Source organism: Vidua macroura, chromosome Z (assembly GCF_024509145.1).
Source record: "Vidua macroura isolate BioBank_ID:100142 chromosome Z, ASM2450914v1, whole genome shotgun sequence".
Lineage (NCBI taxonomy): Eukaryota > Metazoa > Chordata > Aves > Passeriformes > Viduidae > Vidua > Vidua macroura.
In genome coordinates, this window is record NC_071611.1 from 57,437,329 (window position 1) to 57,456,038 (window position 18,710).

Here is an 18,710-nt window from a genome sequence, read left to right on the forward strand (position 1 = left end):
CATAAGTCATGAATGAAGAAGAAAGACAAATTCAAATGCATTTTAAATTAAATATTTAATTTAATATCCACTCACTGTCTTTGTGTTTTGAATCAGAACATATGATGTAGGTACTGCCAGGGTTTCCAGAACTGTTATTAGTGTACAAAAGTGCCGCCTTAAAGTCTCACTATACAACCAAGTATTTGTCAAACTTGTGAGACAGCATCCAAAACGATGAAAAACAATGGCTGAAAGCCATGTGCATCAAGCTAGAGATGTGTTCCTACTCCCCTCTACATTGTGCATGAGGTGACCCCAAAATGTTCAGGCTTCTAAGTGACAGTTTCAAACTTCTCAGCTGAAATCAAAATAAATACTTCCAGGCCAACCGTTGAAAGATATATTTAATAATAGAAAGGAATTGAAAAATTTTAAAGAGAAAAGAAAATTAACTAATCTCACAAACATAAGAAGCGTCTAAAGCAAACTGTGAAAATACACTGGCTAATTTGTTTAATTTATGAATATTTGCCATGATAGAGAGACTGAGCTTTTCATAAGCCCAAAGAACATATCATTTTTCAAAAGACAGCAACCAGCTTACTTCCAAAATATGCTTTCCAAGAGCTAAAAGAAAAATACCAACAAAAACAAACAAAGAAACCCAACCAACGAAAAAAAAAAAAAAAGCCCAACAAAACTCAAGATATATCAATATATAAGACCATCAGATTCTGTGGTCTTATGTATTCCACTATCAAGAATTTAGGTGTGAAGCATGAGAGGCACAGACAATGACAGTAATTAGTAGAGCTTTCATCTGACACTTTTTATCTGATGAATGTAACCTATTCCTTTTCAGTTTTGTAATTTTTTCCTGGGTGTTGTTTTGAAAGAATACAATTTTAATTTGTACTTTGAGCAGCTTGTTCAAATATATTTTAGTGAATGGATGGAATATGAAGTCTTTCCCATTTGAGATTTTTGCTAAACATACATAAATAAATGGCCACCTGAGTCATAAGATTTTTTCCTGTCCTCAGCAGGATAGATAAAATGCTTCAAACAAGATTACAGCATATACTGAAAAGCTTTTTTTTTTTTTTTTTTTTTTCCTCCTCATACGCTGCTGTTTAAGTTGCGGAAGATGTCATTCCCTTTCCAGAAGAAAGAGTGTAGGGTGAAGGGTAGATTGTACAAGTCAAATGAGAAAATACATCAGACACTTAGCTGGACAGTGGAAAAAAGGTATCATTCTATGACTCTATTATAAGCTTGAAAAATCAATAGTTCAGTATCCATTGTCACAAACTAAAGAAAGCTTGAATAATTTGAAGATGAAGGAGGAAAAAAGATGAGACATAAGTGGAAAGGCATAAAGGGGAGGTTATAGAGTCAGACAGATAACTGCCTTAAGAAGAATAAGAAAATCTATAGAAAGACAATATTAAATAACATTAGAGAAAATATTAAGACAAGTAATAAGGCAATCATAAATGTGGGACTTAAAAGACAAATTTATGGGCTGTCAAAATGCAGCAGTCAATATGGCAGATATTAATACAACAAATAATGAGACTGAAATCAATAATAAGAAAGAAAAAACATGTAATCTGACAGGTGATAAGGCACTAGGCAAATAAAAACCACTGAAAATTGTTCAAGATTAATGGGATTTTGTCACTTGTCTCATTTATAATTGACAAGACCTAATCCTGAATACAGCCCTTTGCCTTCATGCTAACTAGTTTTATGTGATAGGCAGAGACCTATCTTGTGAATTGAAAAGCTTAGAGTTATAACAGAGAAAGAGGTATCTTCACAGGCTATAGTCTGACACCTTTTATAATTAACTACAGTGTTAATTAAAAAAAAAAATGTCAATAAAAGCAATATAAGGAGGAGGTCCTAGGTATAGAATGTGACCAGGTGAAACAAGCAACACATTTAAAGAGAAGTATATATTATTTATGAAATAATATCTGGCACCTAATTTCAAGATTTTACACACAATTTGACTTTTTTCTGATTATCAGAACAGTTTATACTTTGCTCTAAATAAAAGATCTATCAGTTTTTCTGTAGATCTCTTCTGTCACATATATGTACATTTAGTTTTTGTTAAAGTCTATGTCCAGAGGCAGCAAATCAATTTTCTTAGTTAGAAATAATTAGTCCAATTCTTATTTGGACTTTAAAAAAAGGATAATTCCATGTATGCTGAGTGTGTGTGTGCACTTTCCCTGATATTAATTTCTCACTGAGGATGTCTACCAGGACTTTCATAAGCCCTATCTCCCAAGGGAAGATTTGCTGTCAGACAGTCAAATGTGGGCAGAGGTGGATGGCAGCACATTGTACCCACTTTACAATGCTCTGCTTTTTATCACTCAATCTCAAAATAATGGTGTCGTGGTTTGACATGGAAGTGAATTTTTTCCAGGAAGTTGGGTCAAACCAATCAGTGGTCAGGTTTAGATACTGGCACCTGGAGTGACCACTGAAAGTATGGATACGCCTCTGAGAACACAGGGGGTTAAAAGCAAGAACTCCCAGGAGAACTCTCTCTTTTGGTTCCGGTCGTCAGAGAGTGCAGACGCTCCCCTGCCCAGCTACGGGCTGGGTGGGGGAGGGGAAGCCACGCAGCCTTGTCCAGGTAGGCCGAGGGGCTGAGGGTCTGGAAACCAGCCAGCTCCTGTGGACGGAAGGGTGGAGAGAAGTGGAGATGCCTTTGCCTCCCCCCCCGCCCCAAGAGGGAAAGAGACAGAGAGCCTGGCGGCACCTGGAAATTTGCCAGCAGAGGAGAAGGAGAAGGGGGGGGATGGCCAGCATGGGAGGCGGAACACCGGACCGAGATATCAGCTGTCCAGGGAGTCTGAACGTTTAACCCTTTCCAGGAAATGAGGGCTTTTTAAAAGTATTACTCCTCCTTGATTTGTAGTGGAAGAGAGATAGTCCGGGAACTGAGATGTTAGAAGAAGAAGAAATATTTAGGTGGGAAGAGATGATGAAGTAGCTTTTGGCTGGACTTTTCTTGTTAGCCATGGACTGAACCAAAATCTCCTGCAATAGAGACTGCATTTTAGGGGGATGCAGTGGTGACCCAGGGAGACCTGTTTCAGCTTCGAACAGCACAAGAATGGTGAGAAACGAAGAAAGCTGAAGAGGGAATGGTGATACCCTCTGTCTTCGGGAAGAAGATGAGTCCTGTTTGGACCCCTCGGCCCCAGGGGAAAATGGGGGGGATTGTAGTCCCAGGATGAGAAACTGAACTGTTGTATCTTTGGGTCTGTGGCAAAGCATCCTTAAAGGAGCCCTATGAGCAGTCTGTCCATGCACGGTGGTGAGAGCACTGTGACATGGAATGGAGAGTGTCACACTGGCAGATTTTTTCCGGGCGGTTGCCATGTGTGACAGGGAAACACAGGGGGGCAGCTGTGTTTCCTGGGGGGTCTGTGGTACAAGAGAGACTTCTCTCTCCCTTGATAGTTTGAGTATTGATTATCTGAAGGGTGGTAATTTGATCAGGAATCCCGGGTGATGTTTCATGCTGGGTGTTTTTGGAATTGGGAGGAGGAGGGGTGGTTTAAAAGGTCTTCATCCTGGATTTAGTTTATGTGTTTTCTGTATTAGTAGTAGTTTAATAAAGTTTTTTTCCTTTGTTATTAAGCTTGGGCCTGCTCTGCTCTGTTCCTGATAACATCTCACAGCATTTATTTAGGGAAGGTGCATTTTCATGGGGACGCTGGCATTTCGCCAGTGTCCAACCATGACAAATGGGCTGAGTTCCCGATAGATATGGTATCAGTATCTTCCTGCATGTTTGACCAGTTCTGAATAAAATATTTCATACTTATAGATAAAACTTGCAGAAATTAATATTAATGACTCTACTATATTACTGAATAAAAAAAAAATTCAAAACCTCTATATCTTTCCACCTTTTGACTGTATATTTTTTATGTGGGTCATATGGCAGAAAGCACTGGCAGCAGGAAGGATATGCAAAAGCTGAAATCTTGAAGAATATTAGGGATTGTTTGAGATAAGTCATGTTAAATCAAATTTTTGGGTAATATTTATGTTTGCATTTACACTTTTTTTGGGGTTTCTGGATGCTTTTCAGCAAGCAGTCTTGTTTTTAATATGCAGTCATGGATCTCATAATAAAGTACAAATATAAATGCTGAAAATACTAAGTCTAGTGATACTTAAGCTACACATCCAAGTTCTTGATAGGAAAAATAGAGAAAACAGAATTCAAATATGCTGTCATTAAGTTTACCACATATCTTCCTTCATCCTGTCATACAAGGAACCCAGTTATTCTATCATTTTAAAACTGTATAGACTGGAAAATACAATGCACTTTCTTAATAAATGGACAAGGAAAATAGATTAAATCACCTCACATGTCTTTGAACTCTTTAGTTCTCATGTCCAGTGGCTTGTAGGACTCCTTGACTGTTTGAAGATTCTATTGACTTCATACATTCCTTAGGTCAAAAGCCCAGAAGTACTAAGGTTCTTTATTCTGTGTAACTGTGTTAGTGATGAATTTTGCTCAGATGACAAAATGCCTTGGGGTTGCTGAAGAAATACTTTAGATAGCCTGTTATTGGGCACTCTTAAACTGTGTCTCTGAAGTGTCATCTCTTTCCCAGAGTTAGGGCTTCTTGAGTATAATCTTTATTCTTTTCCTTTATTTTGAGCATATTACAGAAAACCTTCAGGAAAACCTGAGAAGCTGAGTATTTGCACTTACCCATTTTACAAGTTTCAGAGCTGTATTATGAAGAAACCCAAAGTGTTGTTTCTAAGGATGACTTTTGTTGTTGTTAATCTCATTGAACTGCCACCTAAAATGAATTGTAAAAATAAATTATTATTTCTGTGAACCCTGTTGTCAGTACATGCTTTACCACAGTAAATTATCTGGATAAATCAAATTTATTAACTATATTAATAGTTCCACCATTCAAGAAGTTTCTGTTAACATCTGTAACAGTGTCTTCATGAATTATCTATGATTTATTAATAATAAGAACTACATGCTGGAAAGAATTAGAATAACCATCTGTTTTTCATTTGACTTATTTATGTTACAACTGCCATTTACAAAACCCACATTGCCTTCAAGCAAAACACCCTTGGTATCCTCTTCAGTAACATCTCCTGCATATTAAGTGCTTTTAGCTAAATAAATAACGGAGTTGTTTTTTCCTTTTGCTAATATGTTTCTCTTAGGAAGAAGAATTGACAGTGAATACATACTGGTTTGTTGATATCCTATTCATGATTGAGACTAAACAAAGTTCTGTTTTGCTGCATTCAGGAAAAACTGTGAATAAAGGAGAGTGTCCTACTTAGAAATCAGAATCTTTTTCGTGTGTTAGAACTTTGCTCAAATGTTGCTTTGTTTCATGACTTCACCCCAGGACTACTGCTTGTTTGACTCAGACGTACATCCATTCCACAACCCCCATATTGTTAAGAGTCTGTTACCAGGGAAACACTTTTCTTTATATGACTTAGGTACCCATTAGCTGTACCAGGTACTCCATCCCTATGACAATAGCCTCCACTTTTCACCACACTAATGTAGATTTGAACATTCCTCCTATTTAACCTGATGGAATGATGCTTACCACAACCATACACTTTAATCACATCTATGGCCAGCAACAAGTAGTCTCCTAAAAGCAGAAAAACAATACCAGACCAGCAAATGCATGGAACAGATGTCTTGAAGTGTATTTTGTGTGGGATTTGTTCCAGTAATGAAGGACTCTTTGGTGTGAAGAGCAGAAAAGCATCTTGATCCAAGAGTTTGTAAATAGCATACAAAAGTAAGACAGTGATGACAACCACAGTATTTATGTGGCTTATAAGGGAAAAAAGTCTCAAGTGATTCTATTGGTCACAGCAATTGTGTTTAAATTACTTTAAAATTCATTCAATTTTTCACTGAAGTGGTAATGCGTCAATATCACAAACAGTGTTATATCTTTGCGTCTGTATTTGCAGACTAGAAAGTACTCACGTTTTCACTTGTAAGTTTAACCGGTGTCCACATAGTAACCTAACACATCAACTTCCAGTACACTAACAGAATATGAGTAATTCTTATGTTGGAATGAAAGAAATAAAACTCAGGTTATTTATCTCAATAATTAGTGTGGCAACCCTAACTTCTATAAGAGCATTCTTGGTCTGTGTATTACTAGTCTGTTCAGTGAATGGCTTGGAGTAGGTAATGTATGGTGTGCCTTTTCCAAATTCTTTCTAAGCATATTGAACATATTGTGTCTTACTTTTTTAGAAGAACAGCACTCAATGCAGCCAGTTCCCAATTAGAAAATGAAAATACAATGTGTTCCATTTCATAGTATGTCAGGTGTGAAAATAATGCACCTACAATTAACAGTGCCTGTAGTGAGGTAAATTCAACTTCTCATTAGATTTTTAATACATGCATTATGTGTATTGAGTGATGAAGCATAATAAAAATTTATAACTACAATTCTGCTATTTCTTTCTTTTCCTCTCCACCATATTCTTCAAACAACCCCAAGGGAGTTTTTTTTCCATGCTTTTTGTTTACTTATTTGTCTTTAAATGAGGAGATAGGGGAAACCAAGAATTTTATCCTCTTGTGTTCTAAAGAGGCTGCCGCTTCTCATTCCTTTATAGTAACAGTCTTTTAAAAACATTCTACCTTGAGTGGAATACTCATTCCAAGATTTCACTGGACAACCTGTATTCTACAATATTCCTTTCCTAATGAAGCAGTTAGTGAGCTCTAATTCTAGATGACCTTGAAACTCTGTTTATTGTACAAAGAAAGCCTTAGTCTACTAGTCTTTCTGAATCTGGTTTTCTTCAACAGATCCCTACCACAATAATGCCTTCTTTATTGTCTTCTTTTCTATATTCAGAGACCATCAACACTTTGAATAGTGAAGCAGATTTATATTTATTTGATGTTTTTGCACTTTTTAAAATCTTCTATGAGATATTATATCCTTCTTTATCTACACCATAACAATCTGAATAATGGCCTGAATTTAGTCTATTTTATGCCAATTAATTTGTCATTTTACTCATGAACTTCTGGTTTCTTCTCTTTGTTCCAGATACTTCTTCCAACAGTATGTGGACTTTTAGACCAAAGGTATATGAAACAAGTATATGAATCAAAAGCATATGAAACTTTTGTGAGCAGTTCTTCTCAATTCTTGATTAGATTTCATATTACTGTTGATTTCCACTTATGGTCATAAGTGTCTGGTTTGATTCATAGATAATCGTTATTTACATTATTTTTTCCATTCAACACATAACAATAATTTCCTATAGGTAGTCAGTCAACTTGGACAAAGTATCCCATGCATTCTCTTTTTAAATCAATTGTGTAACAAAGTAAAATAAATAACTAATTTATTTTCCTGTTATGGTAAAGAATTTTAATATTGAGGTTCAGCAATTTGCTTCAATGTAAGCGATTAAACTAGGGTATGTTGCGGTCTATTTACCACTTTTTGTCTAAGCTGCATGCAGAATTAGAATGACAGTTCAGTAAGGTCTTTGAGCCAAAGACTAAGTAATTGCTTTGATATTAGTCTCAGTATATTCTACTTTCATATTTGTATATTTATAGTTGTCTAGCCAATAGTTAACTCACAAAGATGTTTAAAAGACAAATGGAACTTGTATTTTATCTGCAAATTATTTTTGAACTGGATTAAACGCTACTTGCTAATTTATTATTTTTTTCATCCATATCATAAAATGGCTTCGGTTGCAAGGGATCTTAAAGAGCATCTGGTTCCAAACCCTCTGCAACAGACACCTTCCAACAGACCAAGTTGCTCAGAGCCCCACCCATGGTGGCTTTGAACACTTCTGTGGACAGGACACTGTATTAATCTATTCAGACTAATTAAGGTAGATTTAAGTTGTTCATATTCAAGAAATACTTTACATGAGTTTTTTTTCTGTGAGTTAAAGCCGGCAGACTAGATCAGGAAGCTTGATATCATATTGAAAACTTTTTCTTATTTTGTCAGCTGTACACAAGAAATCTTTCATTTTAGCTTTTCAATATTGATTTGAAATTTTATATAAACTAATTAACATTTTGAGATATTAAATACTTGAGTTTAACTTTGCAAGTACTTTCTTTAATTGTTTATTGGTGGAATAAAGTCCTGAAATGATTGAACAATTAGACACATGTAGTATAGTTTCAATTTGGTTTGTCTTTCTGACAAAACAGTTTAGTTTAAATTACTCACTTTGGTGTTGTGCAGCTCCCTATCTGAAAGCTTTTCTTTAAAAATAAGTTTGTAATAACTTCTTGTGCTATATATTTACGGATGTCTTAACTAGGAGTATACATAACTATAAACTTTTGTTCATTATCTGAAGAGGAACTGCTGTTTCAAAAACAAAGTTATGATATGACTGGTTTAATATTATGACAATAAAATAAATAATTAAATTAAATGCTGCTTTTAATACCTACAGAGTACTTTTTTTTCTGTAAAGTCTGAAGCTGTGAAAGTCTGAACTTCTGTGGCACATGTTATTACCTTGGCACAATTTTGGCACAGTTTTGAAGTACATTGTCTTTCAAAAGAAACTGTATTAAAGGTGTTTACTGCCTTCTAACTTGTCCCCCTACAGGTAATGCTTTAAAAAATCAGCAACAATATTGTGCATTTTCTTGAAAATTCAAAATGCTGTGCTAATTTTCAGGTGTTTTGCAGCTAGCTGCAATGATGTCATGAATACTTTAGACTAGACTAGAGTAGAATAGAATAGGATATTTTAGTTGGAAGGGATCCAGAACATTGATCTAGTCCATATGCCTGACACCAGCAACATAGGCCCCGCTGCACCTCTGCTGCGCCCACAACAGGGATATCGGAGGCGATGCTTCTCCATGCAGCCCTAAGGCTCTTTTATTGCTCCTTGGATGTGGTGAGTGTCAGATGGGAGGGTGCCAGCAGCATCTCTGTGCTGGGGACCCTGCTGGCACCAGCAGAGATGGGATAGGGATGATGACATCCATCAGAGCCATCCCCTTAGGGGCACTCCCAGGAAATGGCATTCCTCATGTGGCAATGCCCTTTCCAAAGCCCTCTGTGTCTCCCAGCTGCCAAAGCCTCAGGAACTCAGCAGGTAAGCCTGCACTGCCCCAAGAGGTGCCTTCCAAAGAGAGCCTAAGTTCTTGCAATCCAGAGGTGGTAGGGATCAGCCAAGATGGTTTTGGCAGTAGCCCCAGTCATGGGGACCTTGATGGTGCTGGGGTGCCATCACCAGTGCAGCAATCCCCATCTCCTCACTCTTGCTGCCTGAGGAGCTGCTCTACTCCGAATTCATACCACCTACCTACAGCATCTTTATGGCAATCCCAGTGATGCAGCCCAATCTTTATGGCAGTCCCAGTGATGTAGCTTGGGTGGTGAGGGCTGCTCTGGAGCCCAGACAGCCACAGTCCTGATAGCTCAGCATGGTGTGACACAGCCCCCAGTGCTGCTGCTGCTGCTCAGCCTCTCACCTCACACGCTGACCCACCCCAAGCACTGTCCTTGTCTCAGACCTTCTGTCCCCTACAGCAGATGCATTACCACTGCCTACAGCTCTTGAGGGCCACAAAGAGTTATTCTGCTCAAGGAAAGGAGGAAAAAAAAAAGATAAGAAAAAGGTAAGAACCCCAACTTCAGGGCTGACTAAACACACTATTAAGAGCACAGTTCAAATGCCTCTTAAACACAGAGAGACTTGGAGTATCAATCATTTCTCAAGGGGAGCCTGTTCCAGTGTCTGACCACCATTTCAGTAAAGAGATTCTTCCAGATGCTCAGTCTGAATCTCCCATAGTGCAGCTTTGAGCCATTCCCAAATGCCCTGTCACTAGATCCCACAGAGAAGAAATCAGTACCTCCCTCTCCACATCCTTATCACCAGGAAGCTGCAGAGAGCCATGAGGTCACCCCTCAATCTCCTTTTTTCCACATTAGGCAAGCCCAGAGTCCTTAGCCTCTCCTCAGAGAATATGCTTTCCAGCATAGAGGCCCATCTGTTATTAAATCCATAGGCAGTGGGAGGGGATGGGTTTTTTCCTGTTTCTGTTTCTGCTTTGTGGTGAAGCTATTGGATCTGTACAGTCTGCTTTCCTCTTTCACTTTTTGGAATTTTTTTACATTTGTTAGCTGATACAGTACACTTTTGGAATAGTCATATTTTGGTTTTGCTGGAAATTCAGGCATAAAATTTTTCACAAAATGTAATGCCATGTACTGACATTTTTTCAAGAAATGTCTTTGATTATTTTTTTTTTTTAAGAGTCATGTTTCTCTTTCATACATAAAGCTAAATAGAATGAAAAAGAAAATGTAGGTTAGAAGGGACCTAATCTGGACAAGAAAGCTGCTCATTAATTAATTTTTTAAATAAATGAATAAAAATGTGGTTTTCTTACTGTGTTCTCTGTTTTGCCCATATGCTTAATATGACAATATGACTTGAAGATGCAGTAACAGGTTAATTGAGTAGATTTATTTTATTTTTTTAAATTAATGGAGGATTTATAATTTTATTTATGAGCTACCTAATCCTAGGAACTCTCATTTCCTGAACCTTTATAGTTTTCTAACTAATACAGAAAGTAAATGTGATATGAAATAAAAACACAGACAATTTTGGGGATGTTCTCTGTAAATCACAACTGTTTCTATAAGTCTGGTGAAAATAATTTCCTGACTATCATATAATAAAGCAGGCATGTGTTTGTGTATTTTGATACTGTCAAAATGAAAACAGACTGTTAAAATTTGCAGAATTTCAATCACCCAGTGCATTGGTTTCCTGTGTCAGAAAAGTACTTTGTCATGAACTCATAACACAGTTACAGTGTTTCTGGCAAACAAGAACTACTGATAAGCAAATAGTACTTCCCAAAAAATGGGGAAAATATAAATACATTTGCAACAATGGTAGTAGTTATTTTACCTGCCTGTGTACCAAATACTTCTTTCTTTAACTTTCTCCACTCTTAGCTAAGTGAGCTTAAGTGGGAGAACGGAACATTCAGACTAGGATAAAAGAATTGCCTGTCAAAATGATGGAAATGGGAGACTGTGGAAATTGTTTCAGCGAACGAGTATGCACATCCCAAATTCAGAATCGATGCTTCCTCTTTTGTGAAGACCCACATGGAATGGAAAAAAACCTGTTTGGTACTTGTAAGCAAGCTCTCTCTGGGACTGTGTGGTGTATTCTGTGTTCCATAACTGAATTGCTCCATGTACTTTACCTTAATCTCAATTGCACTGCTGGTGTGGTTTAACCCCAGCTGACATCAAGTCCTAAGCAGTTGCTTGTTCAGTCCCTCACCAGTAGGATTGGGAAGAGGATCAGAAGAGCAAAAGCCAGAAAACTCATGGATTAAGATAAAGGCAGTTACAACAAAGGCCACACACACAAGGTAAAACAAGGAATAAATTCACTGCTTCCCATGACGAGCAGATGTTCACCCATCTCCAGGAGAGCAGGGCCCATCAGACATGACAGTGACTTGGGAAGACAAACACCACCGCTCCAAACATCTCCCAATTCTTCCTTCTTCCCCACAGTTTAAGCGCTGACCATGATGTTACATGGTCTGGAATATCCCTTTGGTCATCTGGGGTCACCTGTCCTGGCTGTGTTTCCTCCCATGCACAACCAGCCCTCTTGCCAGTGTGGCAGCACAAACAGCAGAACAGGCCTTGGCTCTGTGTAAACTCTGCTCAGCAATAACAAAACATCTCTATGTTATCAACTCTGTGTCCAGCACAAATCCAAAACACATTGTTTTGAGGGCTCATATTAACCACTATGAGGAAAAGTAACTCTACCCGAGAGAAAACCAGCACAACTGACCAATTTTCAAAACAACTAGACAAGAAGAAATATAACTGTTCTTCAAATTAATTATTTTGGAGAAGATAACAAATACCTAATTCCTAACATTCTTCATCACACTTGAAAGGTATCTTGACATGATCTGAAAGATGTAAGGCTTAGTAGCACCAGAAAAAAATCATAATCAGCATTAACAAACAAGGAAGATTCAATGATATTCTACAAAATGCTTCTAAGTTGGAGGGAATAACAGAATCTATCATTCTAGAATATGGCCATACCACTGAAGAGGTGCTTACTGATACTGGAGACACATTTCTGCAACACTTTTTTTTTTCCTTTCATACAGAAATAAGAAGATGAAAAGGAGTTTTGCAGTGTTGAAGTGTTCCATGAGAACTGAGCTGAACAAGCAAAAATTCTCCATGTTATATTTGGTGTGTGAGAGATGAGTGAAGTGTGGCATGTTCTTAAAAACTGCAGCCTGTGTTTGAATATAGTCTTGTTAAATTGAGAAGATGAAGTGTAACTGATTTAGAAAGGATTGCACTGAAGTTGAAGTTTCTTTCTGATTGTTTGAAAGGTTTATTGTTTGAAGGTTTATTATTTGTGTTTTGGTGATTTGAAATAACATTTTCACAGAATAAATTATTATGGAACCCTAAATGAACTTTTTATAGAAACAAACAACTCAGCAAAAGATTTGACATTTGCAAATTCAGAGGTTTCAGTGAAGTTTCCTGGTCAAATATGAAGTATTTATGTCTATCTTTTTGACATTTCCCTGAGTTTCTGTAAGGCCTCATGGGATTTGTAGTCTAGACTAGGAAGTCAGCTTTTAAAAGAGAGTGATGACATAACCACGTGTGTTAAACCTACTGGAATACTGCAGGAGTATTCAGTAGTATTGATGTTGAATTAATTTGCATTGAAATAAAATAATTCATTCAATGTGTCTGAAGTTATTTACCTGAGGATCTAGTGAAGGGTATCATATCTCTGAGATACTGCACAAATAAAATACCTTATTCTGTGTCCTTTCACTGTTTTGTAATGTTTTAACGATTTCAACACTTCAGCACAAATAGAAATAAAACTGAAACTCTGAATGTAGCTTGGCATAGAAATTACAGAAATTAACTTCTATTTATAGTAACTATTTATATCACAAAAATTACTAGAAAAGTATTTCCGGCGGCGTATCACTTTTCCCGCCCCGGCCGGCTCCCAAGAATGCGGCTTGGCACCTCGGCTTCTCATCAGGGTTGGCGCGCCGCTACTTCTGGGCACTTCTGTGGCTGCACTCTGTTGTCAGCGCGAGGGAAGGAAACGAAGAGGCAGGGAATTGTCCAAACCCATCCGTGTTGCGGCTGGGCGCTTTATTGGTCACAGGAGCCGCAATGGAGAAGCCGCGGCCACTCCCAACCTCGCGTGGACGAATCTGGCCCTGAGGCTGGGGTGCCGCGGAGGGATATAGGGGTGGGACAGGGGAGGACGGGAGCTCTCCGCCCAATGAACACAGACGCCGTGCCGGTGACATTGCCACAACGGCCAATGGGGACATGACGGGAGCGGACGTGGGGGTTCAGGGCCAGTTGGACCACGAGAATGAGGTGACGAGCACAGAACTGCTGGGGACTGGATGGGGGAGTGGTCACAGGAGTGGCAGGGGAGAATACCCAATGGCCAGCAGCCTGGGGCTAACTTCCGTGGTGGGGGAAGACATGGGGGACACGAGAATACATGGAAGCTAACAAAGTAAGCTAACAAAGACCAGAACCCCAAATCTGAACCCAAAACCCAGGATGCAACAAGTATTCTATAGGTTTTTCTGTCAGGAGACAGAAAAGTTTGATCAATGTAAAAATCATAATGAACAGTATTTTTTGCACTGAATTACCTGAGTGTAAAATTAGACATAAGGGGCAGAGGCATGTCTGTGAAACTCCACGAAGTCACGTGGCTGTTGTTGGGACAGCACTGACTTTAGAGAGCATAAGTCACTCCACACTTTCCTTTAGGGTACCTCTGTCTGCAACAAGCTTGGAAGAGAACATTTGTAGAGTATTGATATCTGCTGTGAGTCAGGAGTGAAGAAAGGGGAAAAGAAGGCCAGGCAATTGAGTATACTTGTATCCAGAATTGGTGACAGAATTAATGTTAGCAGATGATGGCTTTGGTGGTGGAGGTCATGAGGCTTTTATCATTTATCTTCTGTTATGGCTGCTCTTGTAATTAGGTTTCAGTTTGAAATAGTGGTATTTCACTCCCTGTTGTTTTAAATGGGAAAAAAATAGTATAGTTAAGGAAAATTACTATCACAGCTTTTCTCAGACTTCAGATACAGTAGATTACTTGAGAAAGAAAAACACATGTAAGCAATGCCTTTAGAAGCCTACTCATAGAGTGGGCTCAAGATCACAAAGAAAGGATTTAAAATTTATCCTAGGTCTCTGTTAAATCTTTGAAATGCAGAACAGGGACCAGACTTTTAAAAAGAATGATGATGAGTGCCTGCAGAGAGTTTTTCAAAAGTTTAAATAAGATTCAGACATCAGGTGCTTTATTTGCATATTCTTTTAAAGTCACTAAAAATGAGTAATATGAGCTTGGACTACTCCCTTTACAAAGAATTCAATAATATTACTTTTAGTCCTGGAGATCCATTCCTCTATTCTTGATAAAGATGTGCTCTTGTCAGCTATCTTATCACTTTAGGTGTTATTTTAACACACACTGAATATGTAGGACAGTGGTTTAGAGTGACTTATTTGGTACCCAGAATAAAAATTAATTTTTACACAGAAGTCAATGAGTAGCATTCATTTTTGTATTTCAGATGGTGCCAGAACAATCATGTTTTCCTTCAAAAGAGATTTCTCATTCTGAGAATTTGAGAGAGATCTTTTACTGACTGGTGGCTTAGAAGGACAATGAAGACTAAGAGCTCTGAATCTTGTATAGCAATAACATGATGCCATGGCCTTTATTCACGTGAGTAGCTCTCCTGAGTGCACTAGGACTCAGTGTATCCAGCTAGAGGTATGTTGCAGAGATGGCCAAAGTTTTGCTGGGATGGAAAACCTGGCCAGGTCCCCACACTGCATGGATGTATTGTACAAGAATGTAACATTTTTAGAGGTCACAGAGTAGAAGGGGAAAATTTTTGCATCAGAGGACTTCTGCCATCTCCGAGCTAGCTTTATCTCTACACTGATAGATCTCTATGATGCTTCGTTATTCAGTATAAATGGAATAACATGATCAAGCTGCCACCTCTCTACTACTGTTAGCATAGCTCAGAAAAGGTTAAATGGGCAGCTGCCATGCTACATATCTTTGTCTCTCAAGAAAAATCCTAGGGCACCGAAGCATGGAAAGTACTTATTTTCCCTTTCTCCTTTTCCCTTTCTCTTCATGCATAGACTTTACATCTGTTCCAAAACATGCATGACTGCTGTGTAGATATACTGTTACTTAGCAATAATCTTCCACTTTCTCAGGGGAATGTATTTCATATCACTCTGTAAACAGTGTTAAAAAATATTATGAAAACAACTTTTGTTCCACGAGCTTTGTTCTCTACTTATATCTATCTCCTTTGTTTCCTTGTGAATTCTAACACAAATAGTGTTTTAAAAAACAAAGTTTAAGCTTTGCACAGAAAAAAAAGTATAGAATCTCTGAACTAGCATATTTTTGTATATAAGAATTTTTCTCTTATCTTCTACAGAAAATGAAATGAAAATTAGAAAGTACAAGAGAACTGAAAGCTGTCTCTAAGAAGCATATATTTGTTTAAAGCTTAATTTATATCTCTTTCCAAGTAATTTATTAAATACAGAAGAGAAGTACTCCTTTACTTTTTTACTGTAGTAGTAAATAATAAGCATATTTACAATTATTATTACTTCTTGCACTGAATTTGCATAAAGGAACTCCCATCTGCTAGGTGTAATACAAAATGGGACACCAAAGGGCTCAGTTTCCTGAGTAAAAAAAAGTTTTTTCTTGTTTATCCTCTAAAACCTTCTAATCAAGGTCAGTTTAAACTAAGCTGAGAAAGAGAAGATGGCAGGTTCTGTAAATTTAATGAAATGGTGAAAAAAAATGTTGAGAAACTGGATTATTGCTTTCGAGCCAAGAGGGACTATGCACATTTTTTATATTCAGAGAAGGCTCAGTAAGTGTATTAGCCTATTCAGATAACTGTGTATGTACATATTTATACATGTCTTTAAGCAAAACATACAGTCATAAATCCAGGGTAGTGTTCCCTGACTCACTGAACTCAAAAAAGGGTTGTGGAATATAATGAACATGTCAATACCAGCCCAAATTGCTATATTCAAGGATGAAATGCTATCATTTGCGGATATGGTGCTTCTGTATCATCTGTGCTGCAGAAGTTTTTTTTAGGGAAAAAAAAATCAACCATCCTAGGAGTAAATAAGAAGTAGAAATTGTGGTACAAGAAAGTAATCATGTCATTCTTCAAGTTGCACTTGTGCTAGACACCAGTTCTAAATCCATCTTACATAATTTCAGCTTCACACACTTTCCAAGAGTAGTACATTTTTTCATATTGCTACAAGTACAACCTGGCAAATGCTTCAGAAGCAAATATGCAGTTCTGCATGCTTCTAGAGGATGAAAGTTGGAAGTAGAAGAAATATAACATCACTCATCACAGCAAGAGCTTTATTTTCTCCTAGTTTTAAAATTAGGTCTTTTAATAAGTTACAATCCCTACTTTGAAAGTAAAGGTTGAATAACTCTTTTTTCTAGTAAAGTAAACATATGCATAAAATATTGCATCATCAGCCATTACTGGTTGATGCTTAAAGCTCTGAGGCATAGAAAGATCTTTAATGCTTTCATTATTCCTTGGTGACTAAATTCTGTGCCATGAACTGAAGTAGCCACAACATTTAAAATGCTCATCAAAGACTGATAAGAAGTGACTGAGATATCATAAAATAGAGAGAAAAAACAATAATTTTAAAAAATCCACATGTTTTCAGTTTGGCAGAATGGGAATTGACAGGTAGGAACAGCTAATTTGAAAGAAATCTGTGCATGAGAACCTGGGAGCCAAATGAGCAAGCAATCTCCCCCACTGTGTGGAGAGGTATTGATAAGCTGTGTATCCCTACTTTTAATTTCCTTCGCTGTTCTCATTCCTTTACTAGCTTCTCTCTTTCTGTCCATTCTGCCTTTTCTGTTTATTTTTTCATTGTACTTATTCATGCAGTGTCATTTCAGAAATGTCAGTTTTAGACCTTGCTACAGGTAACCTTGACTGTGGCTCTGTAACTGAAGAGGATGGCGAAGCTCCAGCTGTAGTCTCAGAGTATTGCTTGTATACTGTGACATTTTGTTGAATGCTAAATTAGTAAAGGTAGGTGTGTGTCTGAATGAAGAAGCCTGTCTAAAATAACTGAAAATCAGACAAAGACAAAAATGAACATTTGTGCGTGGATTGTTTTGCATAAGCAGTTACCTTCTTCCATGATTATCAGATGATATTATTTGGTCTTGAGTGAGATGCAATAGGTCATCCTCCAAAAACAAAGTTTGGGTATCTCTGGAGATAGGAAAGTCCAAGTGCACTTGTGACTTTGATGTGAGGATTGACTGGCTGCATTAAACTCTGAGGGACAATGCATCCACAGACTTTCAATGCTGAGAATTAGTATCACATGCAAAGAAATGGAAAATTTTCCTGCTGTCATTGAAGAGGGTAATTACCTGCTCAAAAGCAACAGACTGTTTTGTCATCCTGTGGAAAATCTTACCATGGAGAAGAAAAGGAAATACCTCTGTTATGGTATTTTATTATAACAGATGCATTACCAAACCCTCTCACTATGCTGAATTAAACAGCAACTTTGTAGGCAAAATTGTAATTTCCTCATTAGAGGTCAGAAAAGGCAGGTATTTAACAGGAAATTTGCTTGGAGTGTACTTTTATATGTGTTCCTCTAGTGTGTCTATTTTGTGACATCATGGTCAAGACAAAATATTAGAAAGATTTGGGGTTTTTCCTACTTCATTATACTTTTCAATCAATTTATCAAATATGTTACTTTAAAAACAGTTCTTTAAATTGCTAAACAAAATCTGATTTGAAATTTAAATTTCTCTCTTTTGTCATATCCTTCCTCCACAGTTGAAAAATGGAGTGAATAAAATAATGCAAAAAAAAAAGAAAAATGCTTTCTCATGATTTTAATGTTTTCCTTACAAAAGAGAGAAACAGGATCAAAGTACTAAAACAAATTATATATAGACTTTTATCTTCTTCTTTTTCTTTTTATTAAGAAGGCATTAACTTTCCTTAGAAACAGTTGTTATATGATAGAAGGGGAACAAAGTCAAAAAGAAGCATATATAATTTTCACAACAAAATAATAGTACCAAGCACATCATCAGTATTGAATGAGAATAGTTTATTTGTTTGTTGTTTTTTATCAAACAAAGATGTATAAGAGGCTTTTCTACAGAAAGACTTTGCACATGCTGCAAAGTTTGTTTGTTTGCATGTTTGTTGTTACAAAGTTTGCATGTTTGTTGTTTTTTATCAAACAAAGATGTATAAAAGGCTTTTCTGCAGAAAGACTTTGCACATGAGGACCTGAAATAAAACCCAAACAACTCATACACTACTGTTTGTCTTTTTTTTTAAGTTCCAATCTAGACAATCTAGATCTAATAGATTTTTGCATGAAACTTATTTTTGAGGGTATTTTTTTCTTTTTTAAACTTTTTTAAAAAAAGTTTTTAAAAAACTTTTTTATCTCTCACAAGATAAA